This window comes from Akebia trifoliata, unplaced genomic scaffold, assembly GCF_017979445.1.
Source record: "Akebia trifoliata isolate Shusen 1 unplaced genomic scaffold, ASM1797944v1 Contig01307, whole genome shotgun sequence".
NCBI lineage: Eukaryota > Viridiplantae > Streptophyta > Magnoliopsida > Ranunculales > Lardizabalaceae > Akebia > Akebia trifoliata.
The window spans coordinates 34962-45212 of record NW_028237663.1 but is presented as its reverse complement, the minus strand read 5'-3'; the positions used below and the strand labels follow the sequence as shown (position 1 = coordinate 45212).

The 10251-nt window shown below is 35.0% G+C and overlaps 1 pseudogene; it reads left to right on the top strand.

Moving 5' to 3' along the window:
- The first annotated feature begins 1404 nt into the window (after window positions 1-1404).
- Window positions 1405-5394, top strand: LOC147380546 (uncharacterized; annotated as a pseudogene).
- The last annotated feature ends 4857 nt before the right edge of the window (window positions 5395-10251 follow it).

Genomic DNA, 10251 nt, shown 5'->3' with positions numbered 1-10251 from the left:
GGAAGTACAATACAAAGAGGCCATTCTAGAAGATTCTAAGGCTAACTTCGAAGATATCAAAGTTTCATCAAGGATGGTCAACTATATTTTTATACAAGAGATCAATTTGGATGCAAGGGTTAATTGGAAATTTTTATATTCTAGTTGTCCTTAGTTTTGATTTTTTTATTTCCGAAGGACTAATTAGATTTTTTTTATTTTTCCAATGACTAATTAGAACCAATCTTGATCTAATTTGTCTATAAAAGGGCACTTCATCTTGTAATTGAGACAATTGACAATTTACATTTTATGAGAATTGAAGTTTCTTTAAGAACTTTGTTTTGTTTCATGTGTTCTAGTCTGAGTTCTTTATGAGTTCTTGATTGAGTGCATGAATCTTTGACTTATCAAAGGAGTGATCAACCTTTGTGGCATCTCAAGAATTGTTGTAATTTGGTTCACAACTGGGCTGAACTCTTTGCTGAAAACAGATCTGAATTGAGATTGTTCTATTTTAATTCTATTTAACGTATTGCTGAACCAAACTGAGATTGTTCACAACGTTTATCTTAAAAAAAACACGTTTTCTCAAGAACCATTGTCAAATAACTCAACCAAAGTTATCATTCATCTCAAACAATTTGTTGCTGAAAACTAAGCCACAACAGCCACTCTTTTAAAGTTATCTTTCATCAACCCATTGATGTCACTGTATTTCCTCCATTAAAGAAGAATATAAATAGGAAACAACTTGTTGGATTATATTTCTTTTTTTCTTCTTGATGTTTAGGAGGTAATTTGTTGTTGTTGTTTGTGTTGTTCATCAATTTTTTTTTTTTGAGACTGTACTTGTTGGTTCTTTGAGTTTTTTTTTGTTTGCTGCCGATTCAGATCAATGAGTATCATTTCTCTAGTTCAAAATTCCCATTTGAAAACAAAACCGAAAACGAGGACCGAGAAGCTCTCTTTGGTTTCTTTTATTGAGTTTCAGTCTTGACGTTGGTTCTCTCACTAGGTAGCCACTGAATTGACGTGTTTTGCCTGAAATTCTAACAGAAGAAAACTCCCAACCACGCTAGAACACCACAGCCACCTATGTATTGCAACTGTTGAATGTGTTCTATCTTTAACGTGTTACATTCAAAATGTTAATTTTTGTTGCTGAAAGTAGATTTCAAAGAAGATAACAATTTGGGTAGCATAAAGATAACGATTCCGACCTTTCACGGAAAGAATGATCCTGAATTATATTTGGAGTGGGAAAGAAAAGTTGAGCATGTTTTTTATTGTCATAATTATTCCGAGGATAAAAAAATAAAGCTAGCCGCCATGAAATTTACAAACTATGCTAGTATATGGTGGGATCAATTGGTGATCACTAAGCGCAGAAATGGTGAGAGACCTATTCGATCATGGGATGAGATGAAGTCAGTGATGCGAAAAAGATTTATTCCTAGCCATTACTATCGGGATTTGTATATCAAATTGCAAGGGTTGGTTCAAGGTTCCAAGAGTGTAGAGGATTATTATAAAGAAATGGAGATTGCCATGATTAAAGCCAGCATAGAGGAAGATAGAGAAGCATCCATGGCTAGATTCATTGCCGGATTGAACAAAGAGATTGCTGATGTGGTTGAGTTGCACCATTATGTGGAGATGGAAGAGTTACTGCACAAAGCCATTAAAGTGGAAAAGCAAATCAAGTCTAGGAAGTTCAGATCTGGATCATCTTCTAATAATCCGTGGAGACCAAATTGGAAGGACAACAAAATTCATTTCAAACCAAAAGAAGACGCAAAGTCGAAGCCTTCGGTTTCTATTCTTAAAGATAGACCTGAAACAAAGCCTCTTATTAAGTCATGCCAGATTAAGTGTTTTAGGTGCCAAGGGTTCGGACACATTGCTTCTGGATGCCCAAACAAAAAGGTTATGGTTGTATTGGCAAACGGAGACATTGAAAGTGCAAGTTCAAGTGACAACGAGATGCCTCCATTAGAGGATTGTTCCGATGTTGAAGTAGAAGAGCCTGTGCATGGTGATTTACTTGTCACCAGGAGAGCTTTGAGTATACAGCCTAAGGATGAAGGAGATGAGGAGCAACGTGAGCATATTTTTCACACAAGATGCCACATGAAGGATAAAGTCTGTACATTGATTATTGATAGTGGGAGTTGTACCAATGTTGCTAATACCTTGTTGGTAGAGAAGTTGAATTTGAAATGGTAGAAACATCCTAAATCCTATAAGCTACAATGGTTGAATGATTGTAGAAAAGTGAAGGTAAACAAGCAAATTCGAATTCCTTTCTCAATAGGCAAGTATGTGGATGAGGTTATTTGTGATGTGGCACCGATACATGCTGGTCATATATTGCTTGGTCGACCGTGGCAATTTGATAGGAGAGTGTTGCATGATGGGTATAAAAATCGTTATTCTTTTGTAATGAACAATCGAAAAATTGTCTTGGCCCCTCTCAAACCTTTGCAAGCTTATGAAGACCAGGTTAGGATAGCAAGTGAGTGCAAAAAGAGAGAGAAACAAAAGTGTGAGCAAAAAGGAGAGCAAAGTGAGCAACATGGAGATAAGAATAAAGTACTGAGTGTACTTGCTGACAAACATCATGTTAAAAGTGTAATGATAGTAAGACCACAAGTTCTAGTTCTTATCTACAAAGATGTTTATTTTTTCACTATCGATCTTAACTTATCTTTGCCTAGTATTGTTGTGTCTTTATTTCAGGATTTTGAGGATCTTTTTCTCGAGGAGATTCCACATGGTTTACCTCCTTTAAGAAGAATTGAGCACCAAATAGACTTCATACATGGTTCTGCTATACCAAATAGACCTGCTTATAGAGCTAATCCCGAGGAAAAAAAGGAGAACAGGGGCAAGTGGATGAACTATTGCAAAAGGGATTTGTAAGGGAAAGTCTCAGCCCATGTTCGGTTCCTGTTCTCTTAGTACCAAAGAAAGATGGAACATGGCGCATGTGTGTGGATTGTCGAGCTATTAATAAGATAACGGTAAAATATAGGCATCCTATCTTTAGGTTAGATGATATGTTTGATGAATTGCATAGTTCTCATTTATTTTCTAAAATTGATCTAAAGAATGGGTATTATCAGATTCGCATGAAAGAGGGAGATGAATGGAAAATTACATTTAAAACTAGATATGGGTTGTATGAATGGTTAGTAATGCCATTCGGTTTAACTAACGCACCTAGTACATTCATGAGATTAATGAACCATGTCTTGCGTGCTTTCATGGGAAATTTGTGGTAGTTTACGTTGATGATATTTTAGTCTATAGCAAAAACGTTGATGACCATGTGAAGCATTTGCATGCTGTATTTAGTGTGTTAAGAGAACACCAATTATATGTTAATCTCAAGAAATGCACATTTTGTATGGAATCTGTTGTGTTTCTTGGATTTGTTGTTAGTTCGCAGGAAATTAGTGTTGATGAGGAAAAGGTAAGGGCAATAAAGGATTGACCTACACCTAAGAATGCGAACGAGGTAAGAAGTTTCCATGGCTTAGCAAGTTTTTATCGAAGGTTTGTTAAGGATTTTAGTTCTATTGCTGCACCTTTGAATGAACTTGTTAAAAAGAATGTTGTTTTTAATTGGTTTAGTGTGCATGATCAGGCTTTCCAAACTTTGAAAGATAAGTTAACTAATGCACCTTTGTTGTGTTTGCCAAACTTTGATAAAGCTTTTGAAATAGAGTGTGATGCATCCGGGATTGGAGTAGGAGCTGTTTTGATGCAGGATTCTAAGCCAATAGCTTATTTTAGTGAAAAGCTAAGTGTGCTGCATTGAATAATCCTACTTATGACAAAGAGCTTTATGCACTAGTGAGAACTCTTCGAACATGACAACATTATTTATGGCCGAGGGAATTTATCATTCATTTTGATCATGAGAGCTTGAAATTCCTAAAGACCCAAGGTAAGCTTAATAAAAGACATGCTAAATGGTTGAAATTTATAGAAACATTTCCTTATGTAATTAAATATAAATGTGGGAAGGCAAATGTTGTGGTCGATGCATTATCAAGAAGGTATGTATTACTTACTTCATTGCAAACTAAACTACTTGATTTTGAATTAATTAAAGATTTGTATGCCAATGATTCTGATTTCAGTCAAGTATGGAATGCATGTGCTAAGTGTGCGTCTGGTGACTTTTATAGGCATGAAGGATTTCTTTTCAAGAAAGATAAATTGTGCGTGCCTAATTGTTCCATTCGTGAATTACTTGTAAGGGAAAGTCATGGGGGAGGTTTAATGGGTCATTTTGGTGTTCTAAAACCTTTAGATATCTTACGTGAGTATTTTTATTGGCCCCATATAAAGCATGATGTTCAATCTATTTGTGACAAGTGCATTTCATGTAAGCAAGCAAAGTCTAAAATTTGACCGCATGGCTTGTATACCCCTTTGCCTGTACCTAATCAGCCTTGGATTGATATTTCTATGGATTTTGTTTTAGAATTGCCAAGGACTCAAAATGGTAAAGATAGTATATTTGTTGTTGTTGATAGGCTTAGTAAGATGGCCCATTTTATTGCATGTACTAAAACCAATGACGCAACACATATTGCTGATTTGTTCTTCAAGGAGGTAGTTCGATTGCATGGGCTACCTAAATCAATTGTTAGTGACAGAGATGTTAAGTTCCTTAGTTATTTTTGGCGTACTTTATGGAGTAAGTTAGGAACTAAGCTTCTATTTTCTACTGTTGCACATCTTCAAACGGATGGCCAAACTGAAGTAGTTAATAGGACACTCACTACCTTGTTGAGTGCTGTCATTCAAAAAAATTTAAAACAATAGGAGAAGTGTTTACCACATATTGAGTTCGCATATAATAGGACTATTCATTCAACTACTTCATTTTCTCCATTTGAAATTGTTTATGGTTTTAATCCTTTAACGCATGTGGATATTTTACCTTTGCCTACTAATGAACATGTTAATCTTGATGGTAAGAAAAAAACAGAATTTGTGAAAGATTTACATGCCAAAGTTCGAGCTAACATTGACAGGAAGAATGAGCAGTATGCTAAGCAAGCCAATAAGGGTCGCTTGAAAGTTATTTTCCATCCTAGAGATTGGGTTTGGGTGCACTTGCGTAAGGAGCGATTTTCTACCCAAAGGAAATCAAAATTGCAGCCTCGAGGAGATGGTCCATTTCAAGTCTTGGAACGGATCAATGATAACGCCTACAAAGTTGATTTTCCAAGCGATTATGGTAATGTTAGTGCAACTTTTAATGTTGCTGATTTATCCTTGTTTAATGTAGGTGATTCGAGGACGAATCTTTTCGAAGAGGGGGAGAATAATGGAGATCGAGTTACTGTTTCCAAGCTTTTCAAGAACCATTGCAAGGAATTGGCGGTCCGATGACTAGGGCAAGGACAAAGTGGATGGAAGAGGCATTGCAAGGCTTGATTGTGGAAGTCCAATACAAAGATGCCATTCTAGAAGATTCTAAGGCTAACTTCGGAGATATCAAAGTTTCATCAAGGATGGTCAACTATATTTTTATGCAAAAAATCAATTTGAATGCAAGGGTTAATTGGGAATTTTTATGTTCTAATAGTCCTTAGTTTGAATTCTTTATTTCCTAAGGACTAATTAGACTTTCTTTATTTTTTCAAGGACTAATTAGAATTAATCTTGATCTAATTTGTCTATAAAATGGCACCTCATTTTGTAAGTGGGACACAATTGATAATTTACATCTTATGAGATTTTGAAGTTTATTCAAAGAAACTTGAGTTTTATTTCATGTTTTCTTTATGGGTTCTTTATGAGTTTTCATTCGACTTCTTGAAGAAAAGACATGACTCTTCGACTTATCAAAGAAGTGATCAATCCTTGTGGTGTCATTAGATTGAGGTTTCAAGGACTTAGTTTCATTGGGGTTTTAGTCCGATCAACATTTTAATTTTGTTTTAAAAACAATCTAGAATGTTCGAAGCCTTCGAATAAAAGGGTTCCTTGAAGAGAACATCAAAAGAAGGTCTTAATCCAAGAAGGTTCACATCATCTTAATAAGTCACGTTAGATTAAATGTTTTAGGTGCCAAGGGTTCGGACACATTGCTTTTGAATGCCCAAACAAAAGGGTTATGGTTGTATTGGCAAACAGAGACATTGAAAGTGCTAAATCAAGTGACAATGAGATGCTTCTATTAGAGGATTATTCTGATGTTGAAGTAGAAGAGTCTGTGCATGGTGATTTACTTGTCACCAGGAGAGCTTTGAGTATACAGTCTAAGGATGAAGGAGATAAGGAGCAACGTGAGCATATTTTTCACACAAGATGCCACGTGAAGGATAAAATCTGTAGATTGATTATTGATAGTGGGAGTTGTACCAATGTTGCTAATACCTTGTTAGTAGAGAAGTTGAATTTGAAATTGTAGAAACATCCTAAACCGTATAAGCTACAATGACTGAATGATTGTGGAGAAGTGAAGGTAAACAAGCAAGTTCGGATTCCTTTCTCAATAAGCAAGTATGTGGATGAGGTTATTTGTGATGTGGCACCAATGCATGCTGGTCATATACTGCTCGGTCGACCATGGCAATTTGATAGGAGAGTGTCACATAATGGGTATAAAAACTGTTATTCTTTTGTAATGAACAATCGAAAAATTGTATTAGCTCCTCTTAAACTTTTGCAAGCTTATGAGGACTAGGTCAGGATAGCAATTGAGTGCAAAATGAGAGAGAAACAAAGGATGAGTGAAAAAGAGAGCAAAGTGAACAACATGGAGAGAAGAATAAAGTACTGAGTGTACTTGCTAAAAAACATGATGTTAAAAGTGTAATGATAGCAAGGCCACAAGTTCTAGTTCTTATGTACAAAAATGTTTATTTTTTCACTAACGATCTTAACTCATCTTTACCTAGTGTTGTTGTGTCTTTATTGCAAGATTTTGAGGATCTTTTTCTCGAGGAGATTCCACATGGTTTACCTCCTTTAAGAAGAATTGAGCACCAAATAGACTTCATACATGGTTCTGCTATACCAAATAGACCTACTTATAGAGCTAATCCCGAGAAAACAAAGGAGATGCAGAGGCAAGTGGATGAAATGTTGTAGAACGGATTTGTAAGGGAGAGTCTCAGCCCATGTTCAATTACTGTTCTCTTAGTACCAAAGAAACATGGAACATGGCGCATGTGTGTGGATTGTCAAGCTATTAATAAGATAACAGTAAAATATAAGCATCCCATCCCTAGGTTAGATGATATATTTGATGAATTTCGTGGCTCTCATTTGTTCTCTAAAATTGATTTAAAGAATGGGTACTATCAAATTCGCATGAAAGAGGGAGATGAATGGAAAATTGCATTTAAAACTAGATATGGGTTGTATGAATGGTTAGTAATGCCCTTCGATTTAATTAACACACCTATTATATTCATGAGATTAATGAACCATGTCTTGCGTGCTTTCATGGGAAAATTTGTGGTAGTTTACTTTGAAGATATTTTAGTCTATAGTAAAAATGTTGATGACCATGTGAAGCTTTTACATGTTGTGTTTAGTGTGTTAAGAGAACACCAATTATATGTTAATCTTAAGAAATGCACATTTTGTATGGAATCTGTTGTGTTTCTTGGATTTATTGTTAGTTCGTAAGGAATTAGTATTGATGAGATAAAGGTAAGGGCAATAAATGATTGGCCTACACCTAAGAATGCGAACGAGGTAAGAAGTTTTCATGGTTTAGCAAGTTTTTATCGAAGATTTATTAAGGATTTTAGTTCTATTGCTGCACCTTTGAATGAACTTATTAAAATAAATGTTATTTTTAATTGGGTTAATGTGCATGATTAGGCTTTCCAAACTTTAAAAAATAAGTTAACTACTGCACCTTTGTTGTGTTTGCCTAACTTTGATAAAGCTTTTGAAATAGAGTGTGATGCATCCGGGATTGGATTAGGAGCTATTTTGATACAGGATTCTAAACCAATAGCTTATTTTAGTGAAAAGTTAAGTGGAGTAGCATTGAATTATCCTACTTATGACAAAGAGCTTTATGCATTAGTGAGAACTCTTCGAACATGGCAACATTATTTATGACCGAGGGAATTTATCATTCATTCTGATCATGAGAGCTTGAAATTCCTAAAGACCCAAGGTAAGCTTAATAAAAGACATGCTAAATGGTTGGAGTTATAAAAACATTTCCTTATATAATTAAATATTGTTAAAATGATTTAGTATGCTTATTCATTCAGGCTAGGAGGGGTTATTGGCAGAAATTGTTTGTTTCCCTATTGGTAACCATTGTTACTCACCCTTTCCTTCTCTATTTTTTAGTTTCAAATTCAGAACTTGGCGAGGCAAGTATAGAGTACAAATGAGGATCATCTGGTTGGTTATATAGATAACCAGAGTTCGTCACCTGGTAAGTACTAGGGCTATACCCCCTAGTGGTGTCAGTTCCCCTAGGTAGTCTTATGGATTCTATCTTGAGTGTTAGGATTTCTGTTAGGGTAAGGAATTTTGTACAATCCTGTATTCTGGTTATTCTTCTGTACTCTGATCTTTCGTACGTTATTAAACGTATATAAACTTCCGCTAGTATTATATTTTGTATATGTATGCAGGATTGTATGTTGTTTATCAGGTGCAGGTTGAACGCCTTAGAATGCTAACATAAACAGAGGAGACTATGCCGAAATTTTGATGTACCACCTAGTACCTCGAGTTTTGACATGGGGATTTGTATTAGCATTTGGCGGGGTACCACAAGCCGCAACTAATTTCTTGTTTGAGAAAAAAAAACAAATTCAACAAATTGGACAGTGGTTTGTTCTTAAATTTGAATCAAACTTTAACTATATCAATGGTATTGGTGTTTAATCTCCAGTAGATGATGTAACATGTAACATTCAAGAATTAAAAGTTCTAGAGACATTCAGCAAATCGTAATTCAGCACAAAACAAAAACAAAAAAAAAAAAAAATCAGTATTGCGAACGGTATTCAAGAAGATCGAATCATGGGCGATCATGTAATAACGTTCTACAATTATAATTCAGCAACAATCAAGAAAACACAATAGGTAAGCAACAAGAACATGTAAATCTATTATTTATTTTTCTTTATTTTATTATATTCTATCACCCAAAGTTGCTGAATTCAGTGAATGACCATTGAAGGACAGCAACAATAATATGTAAATCTTGATCATCATAACAAATTAACAGCAATAAAATGAAAGCAGCCACGTAAAGAGTTTTTTTTATGTAATCTCAAGTTGGATGCTCAAAATAGAAACCAAGAACTCTGCTAAGAAGTTTTTTTTTTTTTTCAATGAAAAATCCAACTTAGATTAGAAGTAATGTGGCTGAGTTTCAGTAACAAATCATGTTGTGGACAGCAACTTTGGTTTGTTCATTCACACGAACTTAAAATCTGAATCTTTTTAAAAACAAAAATGATCATATCGATTATATATCTTAGATTGATTATTGATTATCGATCACAATTTGTAATTTCAGCAAGAAAAATTTCAGAACTCACAAAGAAAATGCAGCATTCACAAAGAACTATGTAATAACAACTACGAAATTCAATGAATGCTCATGGTTTCCAACAAGAACGTATCAAGTGTGGCACCCTGCCGAACGCTAACACAAATCCCCATGTCAGATCTCGAGGTATTATGTAGCACCTCGAAATTTCGGCATGGTCTCTTCTGTTTATGTTAGCATTCCAAGGCGTTAAACCTGCACCTGATAAACGATATACAATCCTGCATACATATACAAAATATAATACTAGCGGAAGCTTATATACGTCTAATAACATACGAAAGATTAGAGTACAGAAGAATAACCAGAATACAGGATTATATAAAATTCCTCACTCTCATAGAAATACTAACACTCAAGACATAATCTATAAGACTACCTAAGGGACCTGACACCACTAGGGGGTATAGTCCTAGTACTTCCCAGGTCACAAACTCTGGTTGTCTATCTGACCAACCAGATGATCCTCATTCGTACTCTATACTTGCCTCGCCAAACTCTGAATCTGAAACTAAAAAAATAGATAAGGAAAGGGTGAGTAACAATGGTTACCCAGTAAGGAAACAAACAATTTCTGCCAATAACCCCTCTTAACATTAACGAATAAGCATACTGAATCATTTTAAAATAATCAAAGTTTTACAGAAGAAATTACGATTAACTGGTACATATAACTAGGGATGAGCAATTAAACGTTTTAAAAC